Source organism: Tachypleus tridentatus, chromosome 13 (genome assembly GCF_004210375.1).
Source record: "Tachypleus tridentatus isolate NWPU-2018 chromosome 13, ASM421037v1, whole genome shotgun sequence".
Classification (NCBI taxonomy): domain Eukaryota; kingdom Metazoa; phylum Arthropoda; class Merostomata; order Xiphosura; family Limulidae; genus Tachypleus; species Tachypleus tridentatus.
This window is the reverse complement of record NC_134837.1, coordinates 123,590,448-123,608,306: the sequence shown is the minus strand read 5'-3', so window position 1 is coordinate 123,608,306 and position 17,859 is coordinate 123,590,448. Positions and strand designations below refer to the sequence as shown.

At 36.1% G+C, this 17,859-nt stretch overlaps 1 pseudogene; it reads left to right on the top strand.

Moving 5' to 3' along the window:
- The first annotated feature begins 7,899 nt into the window (after window positions 1-7,899).
- LOC143240090 (4-aminobutyrate aminotransferase, mitochondrial pseudogene) lies at window positions 7,900-10,080 on the top strand (annotated as a pseudogene).
- Window positions 10,081-17,859: the final 7,779 nt, after the last annotated feature.

Genomic DNA, 17,859 nt, shown 5'->3' with positions numbered 1-17,859 from the left:
CAGGGTGTCTCGAATTCAAATAATTTAAAAACTGTTTGATGTGAATTGAGAGTACAAAGACTCAACAAGTACTGACAACGTAACTTCGAAATAGAGCTGGTTTGTATTTAAGGGGACAGATGTCTAACCCGTAACAAAGAAATATATCAGCAAATATAGGCCCTAATGGTGACCCCATTGCCATGCTATCTATTTGGTCATGTAGTTGACCTTTGAAGATAATGTACTAGACTTGATGACAAGTTTAAGTTAAATGTTTGTAAGTAAAGATTCAATGGTGAAACTAGCAATACGTATTGATCACCGCCGTTCTTAATTTTAGAAATTTCTTGTCAATCGCTAAGTGTGAATTTCGCGCAAAGCTACACGAGGACTATCTGCGCTAGCCGTCCCTAATTTAGCGGTGTAATACTAGAGGGAAGGCAGAGCAGTGTAAGACTAGAGGGAGGGCAGCTAGTCATCACCACCCACTGCCAACGCTTGGGCTACTACCTAGCCAACGAATAGTGGTATTGACCGTATATTATAACGCCCCCATGTCTGAAAGGGCGAGCATATTTGGTGCGTCGGAGATTCGAACCAGCGACCCTTAGATTACGAGTCGAGTGCCTTAACCACCTGGCCATGACAGGCCCGTCCTGTTATTCATAATAAAACTTCGATTCCCATCAAATGAAACTACTCAGTGTAAATCAGGTCTTTATTTCTTTTAGGAGCGTGAATCGGGTTTTACTTACCGAATTATAAAAACAAGTTCCTAGACCGAAACTGTAGTGAGGTAATGAAGTTCACAATTATTGATAAATAAATAAAAATATACTTAGGCCGAAATCTTAAGAAGGTATAGCTTTCTAGTGTGACGTCATAACATCACGTGGTCGTTTCTTCTTTTGTCTTCTCGATCGGACGGCAACTCATGTATACTCTAGGCAGTGGGAAAAAAACGTGGAAATACGTTTCCACTGTTGGGCTTTTTTGTTGCACCAATAGACCTGGCTTATCTTCTTTTACATACTTCCTTTACCCAAAGCGGAAACCGAGAAGTTCTAGTAGCAATTTCTCCAGGAAACTGGAAGGTCAGGGATCTTTGTTTTTCTAATTTTGCTCAAAGCTACACGATGGCCATCTGCGCTAGTCGTACATAATTTAGCAGTGTAAGACTAAGGGGAAGGCAGCTAGTCATCACCACCCACTGCCAACTCTTGGGCTACTTTTTTTTTTAACAACGAATAGTGGTATTGAGCGAAACATTGTAATGTCCCCACGGCTGAAAGAGCGAGCATGTTTGGTATGAATGTGATTCAAACCCCCAACCCTCAGATTACGAGTCGAGCGCCCCTACCCGCCTGGTCATGCCGGGCTCAAAGAAAGAAAATAAATGTAGGAATAACTAATATCAATCGTTTAAAAACAATGCAAACAATACTTTAGGGATGGCATTTTTAACCCTAGATAATAATACAAATATAATTAACATATACCAATATATGAATGTATACATAAAACTATTCAATAAATAATTAGGTTTAATTTATCCTGTTTTTATCTGTTAGCATTCTAGTACACTCTGTGCCTGTGTTATTATGAAAAAAAATTAAATATCTATAATAGGGATATCTGAACCTAGAAATCGTACATTTTATTAAAAAACGAGTCTTTTTTGGTTTCGCTAAAATCCGAAGTTCGATTCCCTGCGGTTGACGTATGTCTAAAATGAATATTTACTTTTACTTTGCCAAAAAAACAAACTTTTAAAATGTTTGTACTTGACGCAGAATGTCCTGTGTTCCGTAAAAAAAAACGATTCATCATGTTGCAATACATGTTTGTCTCAGTGAGACCTCACGTCGGTTGTTATGCTATTTGTCACGTACATACGTTGTGAACTTTTCCCTTGTTTTCAACACAATTATTTCTTGAAATCTATTGTAATAAGGTCCCTCACGAGAGACGCGTTGCGTCAGTTTTTTGTACTTCCTGGAAATGCGTTTTGATATAGAAAGAGTCAAAACGCGACAGGTACTAGGTAGGTGGCGCTTCCGCCAACAAATTAAAATTAGCCCTCCAAATGCTGCACGGAAGGATATCATCAACCACAAACTTTAACAACTTCTTAAGAATTTTTTTGCCCATCTCATATGTTTGGGTAATATTTATTTATAAGCAATCGACTCTTTATAACATACAGTGCCTATGAGCCCGTTTTTGCCCATGTTTTAAGGTCAACGTCATACATGATATTGAGGATAGAGGTCTGAAACGACCTTCTTATCTGTTGGCAAATTTCAACAGCAATGAAATCCACTTAATGATTTATCTCAAAGAATTTTTCTAACTATTCCAGAGCTTACAAAAAGTCATGCGTTTATAACACTCTGGTTCTAAGTCCGTTGTTGTCCTAAGTTGAAGGTCATGCTCATGCCCTACATCAGATAGAGAGGTCGCTGCGGAACTAACAATGACACAGATGTTTTAGTGAATTTGTTTGGAAGTTCAAGAGTGATAAATTCCTTTCTTCGTCCCCTTCCCCATTTTCAGTTTTCAGTTAACTGTCAACTGGAATCGGCAGCAAAGATATATGTGTATATACATAAGCAAAATAAGTTAAAGAATCAATGGTATAGAAACCGTGATTTAGAATATAACACAAAAATTTAGGTTTCGGTACCTGTGATGGGCCCGGTGCAAGTGGTTTATGTGCAGAATTGCGCTTAAAGCTAACAAACGCATTTATGAAAATCGTAATTTAAACCAGATTAAAAAAAAGTTTAAGGCTTGAAATCTTTGTTTGTAGTTAAACACAAAGCTACACAATGCCTATCTGACATATTCTCACTACAAATATCGAAACCCAGTTGGCAGCGTTGTAAGTCCGCAATCTACCATTGCACCATTATAGGACCTTCGAAAGATAAAAGCTTCTTATCCAAATATATCAGCATCCTTTCAACCGTAACAGCAACATAATGTGACTTTCAATCCCATTTTTCGTTGGTACAGAGTAACTCACGAGTTGGCGGTGGATGTTGTTGATTAGCTACCTTTCCTCTACTTCATCATTTAAAATTTAGAGAGAGAATTAAATAACAAACAAGTAAGTCAAAACCAAATGTTAGAATTTATCTACAGTATAAAAATTTTAAGAGCTGTCGTAGAAGTGAGATATTAAGAGTGGAAGGCAAGACGCACTACTTCTTTGCAAGGTATAACACATCTTTACGAACTTGGTGAGGTGTCAGTATTAGAAATTTCCCATAAAAATCTGCATATATATCAGAGTAAGTAAGTTTCTCAGCAATGAATAGTCCAAAATTTTACATTAAAACATAAAATTATTTAATTATGAATAAAGTGCCACGCCTGGCCTCGTGGTTACCATTTCAGGAACATTAGTCCAACAATTTATGGTTTGCGTTACACTGCTGCAAAAGAAGAGAAAAAAAAAAGTGGCAAGCAAAATCGTGCTCCACACTTCAAACCCGAAATAGTGATGGTCAACACAGGAGTGCCCTTGACTCTTCTTGGTTATCGTGTCAGAATATGAAACATAGGGTCCAAAGTAACTGCAAATTCTATGTGTTTCTTGTTTATTTTAACTATCTGGTGAAAATAATGCGAATTGCAGTCCACTTAACGATAACAAACTAATTTATTTATTCAATAACGTTGTCACTGTTTGCGTTTACTTTGACTCGAGTGGTAGGTCTATGTTTACAATCACTTTTTATTTTCAACACTTCACTGATTACTCGTATTTATACTGATATATCAAGATCTACATATTAGTCGAAGCTCCTATATTTTTTGGATGACCACGAACTTTCTGGAAATTTTAAGATTACCTTCATGAAGTTGTTAGATCTACACGTTATGTCCCTCCCCCTCTTCATTAACTCAATGGTAAGTACAAATACGGCCAGGTGGTTAGGGCGCTCGACTCGTAATCTGAGGGCCACGGGTTCGAATCCTCGTCACACCAAACATACTCGTCCTTTCAGCCGTGAAGGGCGTTATAATGTACAGTCAATCCCATTATCAATTGGTATAAGAGTAGCCTAAGAATTGGCGGTGAATGATAATGAACAGTTGCCTTCCCTCTAGTTTTACACTGTTAAATTACGGACGGCTAGTGCAGATAGCCCTCATGTAGCTTTGGGCGAAATTAAAAGCAAACAAACCAAACCAATCTTACTATAATAAAAGAAAACGAATTTGACATTTGATCCATTTTGTATTAAACTGTTCACCAGCCTACTAAACAACCCTAAAAAGAAAACTAAAGAAACAAAGGCGATCATGCAACACGTTACCTTATTTTATGTAATGTACAGGATGTCTGGAACTGTAGTTACTTTACAGCTTTTCTTAATTTCAGATCCGTGACTTTTCATGAAGCATGTCTGTAATATTATCTTAGATACACAAAGGGATAAAGTTATGGACATATTAATATCTTAGACACACACAATAAACTTATGTCTGTGATATTTTATAGAAATAAATGTAGTTCTCACTTTACGCGATAGTTACATTCCAGGAATTGGTCGCGTACATTAAACACTATTTTTCACAGAGTCACACGATACGTTCAGTCTCAGTGGGAATGTTAGTCAAGTCTTAATATACTAGAAAAAAATAACAGTGGAAAACTTCTGAAAAGCCTTAGAAATTATCGACAAGTTCAAGACGGGTTCATCGCGTGTACCTGTAGATCGAGAACTTCGTTGACTTCCCGTCCCGTCGTGTCTCAAACTACCCATTTATTTATAGTGTTATATGTGTCACTTATGCTCACGTAGTCAACATAATAGATGTACAGAAAACATCAACTCCAAAGCATAGCGTGATAAATTGATTTTAATGACTTCTTTGTATGACTAAACGGACCCCGCGACTATCAGACTACTTCACAGATAACTGTAATGTTATTATCATTGTAAAGTCACTTCAACTATCGAGCGTCTCGTTATCGAGTATATTATCGTAATAAAGCGTCTATATCGGCTAGACTTTCAAACACACGGTGAATAACTGCTTCTGTTTGTACCATTATAATACACAAAGCGCTCAAAAATCGCGTTAACCCAAATTCGCAAGTGCGTCAATGGAGAAATGGTTTTATTCCATCGATTGCGTTAATCCAGAAACGCGTAGAAAGAATTCGCGTAAATTGAGAACTACTTACAGATAAAGTTATGTACTTGACAATATATTAGATACACTGTAGTAAAATAATAACAGGAGGATATTTTTGTATATTATTAGTACAATAACATCACAAATAATATGTACACGTGTATACACGACCATACTTACCCTAGAGGCCTTTACACACCAATATTGTCACATCTACTTCATTAAATACAACAACGTAACACAGAACAGAAAAGAAATTCTTTCAACTGAAATGACTGGAGGAGTCTTGAACTTTTTCGTTCCACAACTAGTCTGGGTATATACTGCTAGTAACGTATATTCAGGTATTTTTTTCTAAATGTTCGTGCAACTATTCGACATTAAGTGCGACACTTTTGTTAGTCGAATGTCGGAAGTTGGTAATCGCGTATTGATATGTTTAATCAGGTGCAGAGTGCATATGCCAACGTCTAGAAACTCAAACCACCTTGACACTGTTTCTATTTTCCCTGAGTCCATAATATGGGGTAGCACAAGCACATAATAGAAACTGGTAAGAGTTAAGAGTTTTGAATGTTACCTGGAATAGCCTGTGACGTACGCAGCGTTTGGTTCTTGTATGCAGTACTTCAGGAAAATGTCCTTTCCCAGTACAAACATGAAAACCAAATACTTTTAGGCACAGTGCATATGCACAGTCTCCCCCCCCCAAAAAAAAAAACATTACAAAATTAAGAGTGAAAGAAAATGAAAAACAAAGCGTTGGAAAATAACTACAGAATACATACAGCCCGAGGTTAGATACTTAGAAATGTAAACAGATGACTATTAGTGACAACGAAAATTTAACAATAGCGTTTTAAAGTTATGGAGACAAACACGTTGTATTTGTTAAGAAAGAGAATTGCGAAGTTATATGTTTTCTTATATGTTGCTTGTTTCTTGTTTTATTCTACAATTCGTTATGAGTTACGTTGGCTACGCTGGCCCGGTATGGCCAGGTGGGTTAAGGCGTTCGGCTCGTAGTCCGAGGATCGCGGGATCGAATCCCGGTCGAACCAAACATGCGCGCCCTTTCAGCCTTGAGGGCGTTATAATATAACGGTCAATCCCACTATTCATTGGTAAAAGAGTAACCCAAGAGTTGACGGTGGGTGGTGATGACTAGCTGCCTTCCCTCTAGTCTTACACTGCTAAATTAGGGACGACTAGCGCAAATAGCCCTTCAGTAGCTCTACGCGAAATTCAAAAAACAAACAAACCTTGGCTACGTTTACCTGTTTCATTTCCTGAATATATTAATCCCTAAAGATGCATATGGTAAAAGAACGCTTTACAAAAATTACACATGATTGCATTGTTTACACACAGCTGAAAATTCTTAGAAACAACGTTTGGGCGTGAATTTTAAAACAGCTGAAAATTCTTAGAAACAACGTTTGGGCGTGAATTTTAAAACATCTGAAAATTCTTAGAAACAACGTTTGGGCGTGAATTTTAAAACAGCTGAAAATTCTTAGAAACAACGTTTGGGCGTGAATTTTAAAACAGCTGAAAATTCTTAGAAACAACGTTTGGCCGTGAATTTTAAAACAGCTGAAAATATTTCTAACTTACATTATATTACGTCGTATGAGTAAAGACATTAAAGTGTTGGTGAAAATTTTAAAATACATTTTCTTCATAATCTGGCCTGGTGCTTCCAGGTAAGGACTGAACTTATATACTTTTGTTTTCTATATATGCGTACAAATACAAGAAACGTCTTAACGTCTGTTATACACATATCTGTCTGTTCAATCTGTTGTCCAATGCATCTGTTTGTCGATCTATCTAGATATTTAATTTAATTTTGAGTTTACTTAATAATTATAAGTATTACTTTATTACAAGTTACAGTTTTAACAATAAGGAACAATATTACTCAAACAATTGCAACGTTTCAATAACTGGGACGATCACGTGTTAAAAATACTATATAATAAACCCACCCTACCAGAAAACCTTTACAAAATAAAATGTAATAGTTGTCCAGTGTTTTACACAGATGAGAGAGTACGTAATTTGAACACCAGGTAAAAAGAACACCAAGAACCTTCTTCCCAAGTCCATGAACATATGAACAAAAACACCGTATATTTTCTGAACAAAATATCACCATACAAAAAAAAAACAAGCTGATATTAACATAAGAAACATCAGAGAAGTCTTGTTAATAAAATCAAACAACGCTACAGTTAACGAATAGCTAGGTACATGTCTGTATGTGTTTGATCATTATTTCATCACACTAACCTAATGTTATGAACATCTTTTGTGTAATATATCCCACAGTTTAACATTTATTCAATTTTGTCAATTTATTCAGTTTCTTTATAAATAAATAATATGTAAATTCACGTGGGTTCATATGAATATTAATAACTAATCACTTGCGATTTTTTGATTTAAATACATTGTTGGATTGTTGATTTAAATACATTGTTGTATTGTTGAATTAAATACATTGTTGGATTGTTGAATTAAATACACAAACATTTCTTTACTTGTTTTCTTGAAAATCACTAAACCATTCTTACACCATTACTCATTATAAAATCCGTACAATAAAATATACCGTATATCCGAATAATACTACTATAATCAGTAAGTAAATCCAGAACAAAAACATCGCTTTCTGAAACTAAAACGTGACGTTTATCTCCCCGAGAAAGCTTCGTGGCCTATTTTCTCAAGTCCGTTTTGCCCAACCCTCAATGTCTCGAGTTCCCTCGGGCGTATCTTTCATCAAAATATATCTTAACTAAAAGTTATTCTCCAGAAATGACTGGATGAAATACACGTGGATAATTCGTGATGACTAGAAACTCACCTGAAGACTTGAGAATACCTAAAAAGTGCTATGACTGGCGTCTTGTATCTGAGAGCTGAAAAAGCATTGCCCGGTGATTTGCTATGCATTGTGAAATCACTTCCTCTACCCCTGAGCAACGCGTCACGACCTAGAAAGTAAACACCCAGTGGAAAATTGTATATATATATACCTTCTGCTTGGACTGTAGTGCTGTTATTAGAATCCAAACCAACATAACACTGATCCATATACAAACTGTACATAAATAACTCCTTCGTACTCAACCAGCTAGTTTCTACGTACAGACCGTGTCTGTGACAGTGTAAACCCCTATTTCTGTCATGTTTAAACAATGGACTTGTTTATTCCGCGTATCAAATATCCAACGAAGAAACTGTTTCAAACTGTTCACCCTCTCGTCATATAGACGCATGACTACAATCCCAGAAGTAAAGAAAAGGAAGTTGACAGAGCAGGAACCACAAGATCTTAGCCTCCACAACAGACAAAATTTAGAACTAGAAACACAGGAGCCATCAGGCCCTTCTATCGTGACCAGCGAGGTTCCTGGACCAAAATCACGAGAACTAAAACAGCAGCTCGGAGAGATTCAAAATTCAGACGCAGTTCAGCTGTTCGTCGACTATAATAAATCTAGAGGGAATTATATTTGTGACGTAGACGGTAATACGTTTTTAGATGTTTTTAATCAAATATCATCCATGCCTCTTGGCTATAATCACCCAGCTTTATTAAAAGTCATACAAGACCCTAACAACCTGGCAACATTTGTAAACCGACCAGCTTTAGGTGCACTACCCCCTGTAGATTTTGTAGAGAGTTTACACACAGCTTTGTTATCTGTAGCGCCTCCTGGATTAAAACAAGTGATAACAATGGGTTGTGGCTCATGCTCCAATGAAAATGCTTATAAAGCTGTATGTATATGGCACATGAAAAAAGAACGAGATGGACGTGAACCTAATGATGAGGAACTTTTAAGTTGTGTAATCAATAAGTCCCCTGGAAGTCCTACGCTGTCCATTCTGTCGTTCAGGGGGGGATTTCATGGACGAACGTTTGGAGCTTTGTCTACAACTCATTTTAAACCACTTCACAAGTTGGATATCCCAGCTTTTGATTGGCCAATAGCTCCCTTTCCAAAGTACAAGTATCCCCTAGAAGACAATGTTCGAGAAAATAATGAAGAAGACAAAAAATGTTTAGCAGAAGTAGAAGATTTGATAGAAAAATCAAGAAATAATGGGAAACCAGTAGTTGGACTGATTGTGGAACCTATTCAAGGTGACGCGGGCGATAACCACGCATCGGATGAGTTCTTCAGAAATTTGAGACAAGTTGCCACCAATAATAGTGTTGCGTTTATTGTGGATGAAGTCCAAACTGGAGGAGGGTCGACTGGGAAGTTCTGGGCACACGAACATTGGAAGTTGGATAATCCTCCGGACATTGTTACTTTTGGTAAGAAGATGATGACTGGTGGTATATTCTACAAAGACGAATTTCAACCAAAAGAATCTTACCGGATCTTTAACACTTGGCTAGGAGATCCATCCAAACTGATACTTCTCAAGGAAGTGATTAAATTCATAAAGTCTAATAATCTAATAGATCGTGCTGTCTACATCGGATCTCATCTTTTGCAAGGTTTGGTAGAAACTGAGAGAAAATTTAGCCACCTGGTGTGCAAAGCTCGTGGAAGAGGTACCCTCTGTGCTATTGATTTCTGTGACGCCATTACCAGAGACAGGTCAGTTCTTGCTCTACATAAAAAGGGGATACACTGTGGTGTGTGTGGAACTAAAACCATAAGAATTCGACCGACGTTGACTTTCCAAAAACATCATGCAGACATTTTCCTTTCTGCTCTCAATGAAATTTTATATGAAATTCGTTGATTTTTTTTTAATTATAAATTTCTAAGCCTAAAAGCTAAGTAAGAAATCAATTACAATGCAGGAATCACAGTTTATTTTTATAATAAAAGTTTTCGTAGTAATAAAAAGAATATCCTTAGAGTGTGCTTAATGTATGTTTTATTATACAATTAATAAAAAACTGAGATTCTGGAATAACTACTGTATTGTCTAATAGTTTTTTTTTTATATTTTCATTACTGTATTAATGTTATTGTTTTAGTTCTTGCGCTAAAACACACGAAAGCTATTTGCTCATAGCCGTTCTTATTTGGGTGTATGTGTGTTTTCTTATAGCAAAGCCACATGTGGCTATCTGTTGAATCCATCTTATTTTTGTACTTTTAGACTAGAACGAACGTAGCTGTCAATAATGCTTACAGCCAACTCTTGAGCTACTCATGTCTGACTGTTCGGTAGAATCTAAAGGTTACTTTTATAGTGCACTTATACCCCAAAGTACGGAGCACGTTTTTCCATCCACGGAACGACAGTGAAAAAACCCTAGAATTTTTAATCCCGCAAGTTAACCTTTTGGTTAAGACTGTTCATACAAATAACTGATCCGCTGGTGAGACAGCGGTAAGTCTTCGTGTTTGCAACATTACTATTAGGGGTTCGATTCCCATCATGCAAATAGCCCGATGTGGTTTTGCTATAACAAACACTAACATACTAATTCCGGAAAATTCATCTAGCTAAAAAACACACAACAAAACTACACTGAATACCGACTTATTGTCTAGACAGCTCATCGTTTAATGACAAAAACTATGTACATTAACTTTTAGTTACTTACTACCCATTATTCTTCTGTGTCAACAACTAGGTACATTAACATTTAGTTACTTACTACCCATGATTCTTCTGTGTCAACAACTCGGTACATTAACTGTTAGTTACTTACTACCCATTGATCTTTCTGTGTCAACAATTAGTTAGTTACTTACTACCCATGATTCTTCTGTGTCAACAACTCGGTACATTAACAGTTAGTTACTTACTACCCATGATTCTTCTGTGTCAACAACCCGGTACATTAACTGTTAGTTACTTACTACCCATTGATCCTGGTACATTAGCTGTTAGTTACTTACTACCCATTGATCCTTCTGTGTCAACAACTCGGTACATTAACAGTTAGTTACTTACTACCCATTGATCTTTCTGTGTCAACAATTAGGTACATTAACTTTTAGTTACTTACTACCCATTGATCCTTCTGTGTCAACAACTGGGTACATTAACTGTTAGTTACTTACTACCCATTGATCTTTCTGTGTCAACAACTAGGTACATTAACTTTTAGTTACTTACTACCCATTGATCCTTCTGTGTCAACAACTGGGTACATTAACTGTTAGTTACTTACTACCCATTGATCCTTCTGTATCAACAACTAGGTACATTAGCTGTTAGTTACTTACTACCCATTGATCTTTCTGTGTCAACAACTAGGTATATTAACTTTTAGTTACTTACTACCCATTGATCCTTCTGTGTCAACAACTGGGTACATTAAGTGTTAGTTACTTACTACCCTACATTAACTGTTAGTTACTTACTACCCATTGATCCTTCTGTGTCAACAACTCGGTACGTTAACTGTTAGTTACTTACTACCCTACATTAACTGTTAGTTACTTACTACCCATTGATCCTTCTGTGTCAACAACTCGGTACGTTAACTGTTAGTTACTTACTACCCATTAATCCTGGTACATTAGTTGTTAGTTACTTACTACCCATGATCCTTCTGTGTCAACAACTCGGTACATTAACTTTTTACCCATAACCGTGTTGCGCTGGTGTTAAATAGTAAAAGCCAGACTATAGAAAATACTTGACATATTTCATTTCTCTAGAAGATGTTCAGAGAAACGTTTGCATGACAGGAAAGTATATTTATGTTTTCTTAGTTTTGGTGAATTCAAACTTTATGTTCAATAAACAAAACTACCTACAAATAAATTGTCTAAGTGTGGGGAATTCCGTGACGCAAGTTCTAACCAACATTTTTGTGACACAGATTGAATCTCAAAATACCAGTTCAACCTTACACCCGCCACTATACTGGTACAGGTATATTGATAATACAATTGTTGGATTCACGTCTACAGAACACACACTTAGGTTTATCAATCACATTAACTCGATACACTTCAACATTAAGTTCACCTGTAAACAGGAAAAAGCTAACCAAATAGCATTTCTTAACCCCAAGATCGCTAGAACTGATACACAATTTAAATCGGAAATCCACAGAAAAATCACCCATACTGGATTAATCATTACCCGGGTCTCAACACATGAAACAAAACAAAACCTCAACATGTTAAGAAACCAAATAAACACAAACACAAAACTATGTTCACCCGATAAAATTTACGATGAGATCAACAAAATAAAACAACACTTCATCAACAAATTTCCTCAAAAAACCGTGGAAAAAATTATACACACACACCTAGACCAACAACAAACAAATAACAATAAATCCCAAGATACAACAAACTACAAATCCTTATACTGCTGCATAACCATATGCTCCCGACATAAGCAAAAAGCAACATTTGGTTAAAACGTAAAACAAAATACAAGATTCCAGTAAACACCAAATTTATTCAAAAACCAAGTACAAAACTGAAGTCCATACTATGTAAAACTACACTGACAAACACAACACCAACATAATTTATAAAATACAATCCAATAACTGTCACGACTTCTTTATTGGAGAAACAAGTAGAAAAATGGAAACTGGATTCAAAGAACATAAAAACACCTTCACACGTTTGTGAACACTGCAAATCAAATAAACGCAACTGAAACCAAAATTAAACCAATATAAAGGAATACCTTTATACCTATAATAATTTATTATCTAACATCCACCTGCAACGACCCCTACAATCCTGTACACGTTTATATTTTCGTCCCTAAGACAAGTGCCCGGCAACGGTCAGTTGCAACTCTGTTAATCTGAAGATGACCTAGGAAGGTCAAAATGTTGTTCTCTGCTTCTCTATAAAAGTGTCAATTCCTGTACCTGCCGTTCTGAGGTACATGACGTCTTTTCTAGCTCCGCCCCTATTGCATGTGACTAACTTTAACGTGATTGAAATAAAATCGTTTTTTCACTCGTTATTGGACATCATATTGTACGAGCAATAGCCTAAGTCTAATTGTAGAAGTTGGTTGTTCTTTCATGTAAATATATTTTTTGTCCTAGTTGCGACACCAACGGATAAACCAACGTAATTTGACGCGATTCTACAAAGAACAACGATTACATTTGTTTACATTCCGAAAAAATGAGAATTTGATTGAAACAAGAGTCAATAACGGCAAACTCACCAAAAAAAAATATTTATTGGTATTTATAAACAACGTAAGTTTTTTTCTATTTGTTCTATTCTCTGTCGACCGTAACAAGGGATTCGAGCTTATCCAGGAGATATAGCGACGGTAAAGTCAGCTATGTATCATAGCTAACAGAGACAGCTTCAGGAGGATGCTGCTGTCGACCAGTCGAAATTAAAACAACTAAGTTTGACTCAAAGATATTTCTGATGATAAAAACCGGGCGTCAGGTCATTGCAATCGTTTTCCAAGAAAGTTATGCGATTGAAACGTATGCATTTCCCAAGAACGTGCGTCCCTCAGAAACCAACTTAATAGTAAAATAACATTTTACACATTCGAAACAGTTGACAGAAATTCGTAGATGAAACCAAAAAGTAGGAAATATAATACAGATATTCTGTTATATGTAGAAAAGGAACAGTCCCACACTGCGTATAAGAGCGTTTTCCAAATGTGATGACATCACGTTAGTATGGATAGACTTAGGTAAATAACCTCGTAATAAGTGTTTTTGTTGGGCTTTTGTGAGCGTATTAGTGGCGAGCGTACACGTTATTTTGACTTCATTATTTCTATATAAATTTATTTGTCTATTGTATGTCCATATAATTACTTTGCAGACTATGAACAGGTCTTCACCACAATTGGTATGGAGAGGGTTCATTGAGTTCATGGAGAGATAGATACAAATATTCAGGATTCCATTTTGCGTTCGATTTTTGGGGGCAGGTTTTTACCACCCACTACTTCGTTTTCTGTTAATGGATATTCACCATATTTGGCATGAAGGTTTGTTGGGCCCATAGGGAGAAACATGCAAACTTGAGGTTTCACATTTTATGTTTTGCAGTTTTGATGAGGTTCTTTACATTTAGTTTACAATTACAAGTAAGGGAAGCAACTTTTTAATTGTTAATCACGAATTTACATAACTTTACATAATTTTACTGAACTGGTGTTGAAGTTATAAATATATGTATAAACTAAAATTGAGGATATATAGAAACATCACCATATTTACTGAAATCAGTTTTTGAACCCTGGTGACATCTCAGGTACCCTATATGATATATCATTAATAAAATGGTTGAAGGTGATTGTATCACGGAATTCGACATCCCAGTTAAATGATGTATTCCTGAACTTTAAGAGCCTTACATTCCATATAGGTTGATCAAATCAGTGAAGTCTTTCTTTCAGTGACCAGATGTGTTTCAAACTGATTGTTTAGTTAAATAACAATGTTTAATTAAATTATACCAACATTGTTTAGTTACGTTATAACGATAACGTTTATTTGAACTATAACAACATTGTTTAGTTATATCTCAACAGTAGTGTTTAGCTAAATAACAACCATAATGCTTAGCAACATATACACAAATGTTCTTGCGATAATTATGGCCTGAAGTTTCTGGTATTTTGTCCCATTCTCTTCAGATGAGACTGACAGACTTTGGTTATTACTATATACAAACTGAATGGTCCAATCAGAAACTGATTTTGATTGAAGCTTCCTCATCGAGTTCTAACCCATTTTCAGAACTATAATGTACTTCAACAGCTGCCAGAATCGTTCTACCCAATCATCAACACCTAATTGAATGCTATCAGGAACAAATGTGCTCTGGACTGAAAGAATGTTGGAATAGAAACTTGAATTAAAACATAGGCTAAGGTTAAGGCTACACCATCGTAGACCATTAAACACAACACACCAGGTCAGGTAACCGTTCGTTGTAATACTTAAAATGCACATTTTCACTGTTTGTTTAAAATGATTTTGTATACTTCACAGTTATTGGTGAACGGCCGAAGTCTTTGGTAGTATTTGTTAACCATTTAAATGATGGTGTCCAATTCTCTCCATTTTGGCATTTGAATGGCGACAACATATTATTAGGTGTACTGGATAAAGTTTGTCACTAACCATGGTAAGTGCTCAGTATGATCGGATGAGCCGGTAAAAAAAATGGCCGACGTATATCATGTATTGAAACTGTTGTGATGACTTACACGCCAGAACGTTTCATTTTAACTTAGGGAGTGCAGTGTTTCACTAAGTTCAACACATGATGTCCATCAGGACAACTCATCACACTGTCATACATTATAAAATATTCACTGGTATTGTTTAAAACAATAAGTATGATGTGGGTATGACAATGCTAAAATAAGGGAAGAGATGAATACACAGAACCATACAAAAATCACTACATTAGTAGCCATTCAATGTTACAAGGTCACAGGGCTCGGCATAGCCAGATGGGTTAAGGCGTTCGACTCGTAATCTGAGGGTCGCGGGTTTGAATCCCCGTCTCACCAAACATGCTCGCCCTTTCAGCCGTGGGGGTATTATAATATGACGGTCAATCCCACTATTCATTGGTAAAAGAGTAGCTCAAAAGTTGACAGTGGGTGGTGATGACTAGCTGCCTTCCCTCTAGTCGTACACTGCTAAATTATGGACGGCTAGCGCAGATAGCCCTCGTGTAGCTTTGCGCGAAATTCCAAAACAAAGAAGGTCACGGGAATTGGACATTATAGCATTATTCAATTTAAATGTTTTTAATCAAACCTGAATTCAACATTTAGTTGTAGATATAAGTTTTTGCTGGAAAAAATTGTCTACTTATGTTGTACATTTTGTATGGTTTATTTATTTCATCTATACTTTGTTAAGTGAGGTGGCTAGGGGGCGATCGACTCCCAATCCGTATGCCAGGGTTCGAATCACTTCACACTAAACACGCTCGCCCCTTTCAGCCATAGGGGCGTTATAATATTACGATAAATCCCACTATTCGTTGGTAAGAAGCTAGTCCAAGAGTCCACCCAACTGGGTGGTAATGACTATCTCTCTTCCCTCTAGCCTTACGCTAATAAATTAAGGTTGAATTGTGCAGATAGCACTCGTGTAGTTTTGCGAAAAAATTCAAAACAAACAAATATACTTTGTTTCTGTACCTTTTGCCATTTCCAGTCTTACGTCATCTTAACTTCTTCAAACTTTTTGTTATTACTTTTACAACCAAACATCTCTTCTATACCTGCACGTGCCTGCATTAAAACTCCGAAATGGGAACACCACAAACTTCTACCAGTGTTGACTGGGTACATAAACTAAACGGTACCATTCGTGACAGTATTACACCGCTTTGTGTATATATATATATATAACAACTTGCACAATAAATATAATGTACTTCAACATTTGTTGCAATGTATTGCTTTTCACCTGAAACATTTCAAGTTAATTACATGTGTAGAGCATTAAGGTCATAGATAAAATATAGAACTCAATAATTTGCCTATTTTCATGCTTTTCCCAACATTAAACTACAATAGTTTTATTTCACAGACGTATTAACTGAAAACTACACAAGCGATGAGATCTTATAAAAAAAATTCTGACTGTTATATGAATATATTTGTAATAAATTTCTCACTGCTGTATGAATATATTTATAATAAATTTCTCACTGCTGTATGAATATATTTATAACAAATGTTTCACTGCTGTATGAATATATTTATAATAAATTTCTCACTGCTGTATGAATATATTTCATTAACAGACATATTTATTTCCGAAACTAAACATATTTTTCGACACCTACTTTTCAATATACTTTTATGATACTAGACCATAAATTAATGTTAATTTTTATTTCGCCTACTGATTACATTAGATCTTTTACTGTCTTAAATGATTCTTTTCTAAACCTGTCCTTGGAAGAAACAAAGTCATTCATACTTCGTTTCATGAAGAAAAGGATAAATCGAGCAGTTACAAGCGTAATATCTCAACCAGTTGCTTGATTAATTATTCTGGAAGAAGCAAAAAGAGAGATTACTCGGTGTTTTTCTTGTTCTTTGAGTAAATTAATAATGAAAATTAGAAAACTTAACTTAAAGTTAAGAGATGTGTGTTATGCGTTGTTAGCTGGTTTTGAATATCCATGCAAACTACACAAGGGTTAGCTATACATAACAAGTTCTGATTTTGAACTAATAGAATAGAGGGAAAGCAGCCCTTTTCCCCCAACTGACAGATCAGTCTAAAACCTTATAAAACTAGTCTGAATTTCCAAAAAAAGGCAACAAACAATTATATGGAAAGCAGCTAGTCAACAACACCTAAAGAAAAAAAAAAACCGAAAAACATTCAGTTTGTTGAAAAATATACTTTTAGTGTAAATTGATTTATCGAAAATACAGTCTAAAGTCTTTAATTATATTAACTTCTGACACCAGCTTTAAGTTTGTTTGTTTGTTTGTTTTTATTTTGCACAAAGCTACTCGAGGGCTATCTGTGCTAGCCATCCCTAATTTAGCAGTGTAAGACTAGAAGGAAGGCAGCTAGTTATCACCACCCACCGCCAACTCTTGAGCTACTCTTTTACCAACGAATAGTGGGATTGACCGTCACATTATAACGCCCCCACAGCTGAAAGGGGGAGCATGTTTGGCGCGACGGGGATACGAACCCGCGACCCTCAGATTACTAGTCGCACGCCTTGATACGCTTGGCCTTGCCGGGCCCCAACTTTAGGAGTTGGAGTG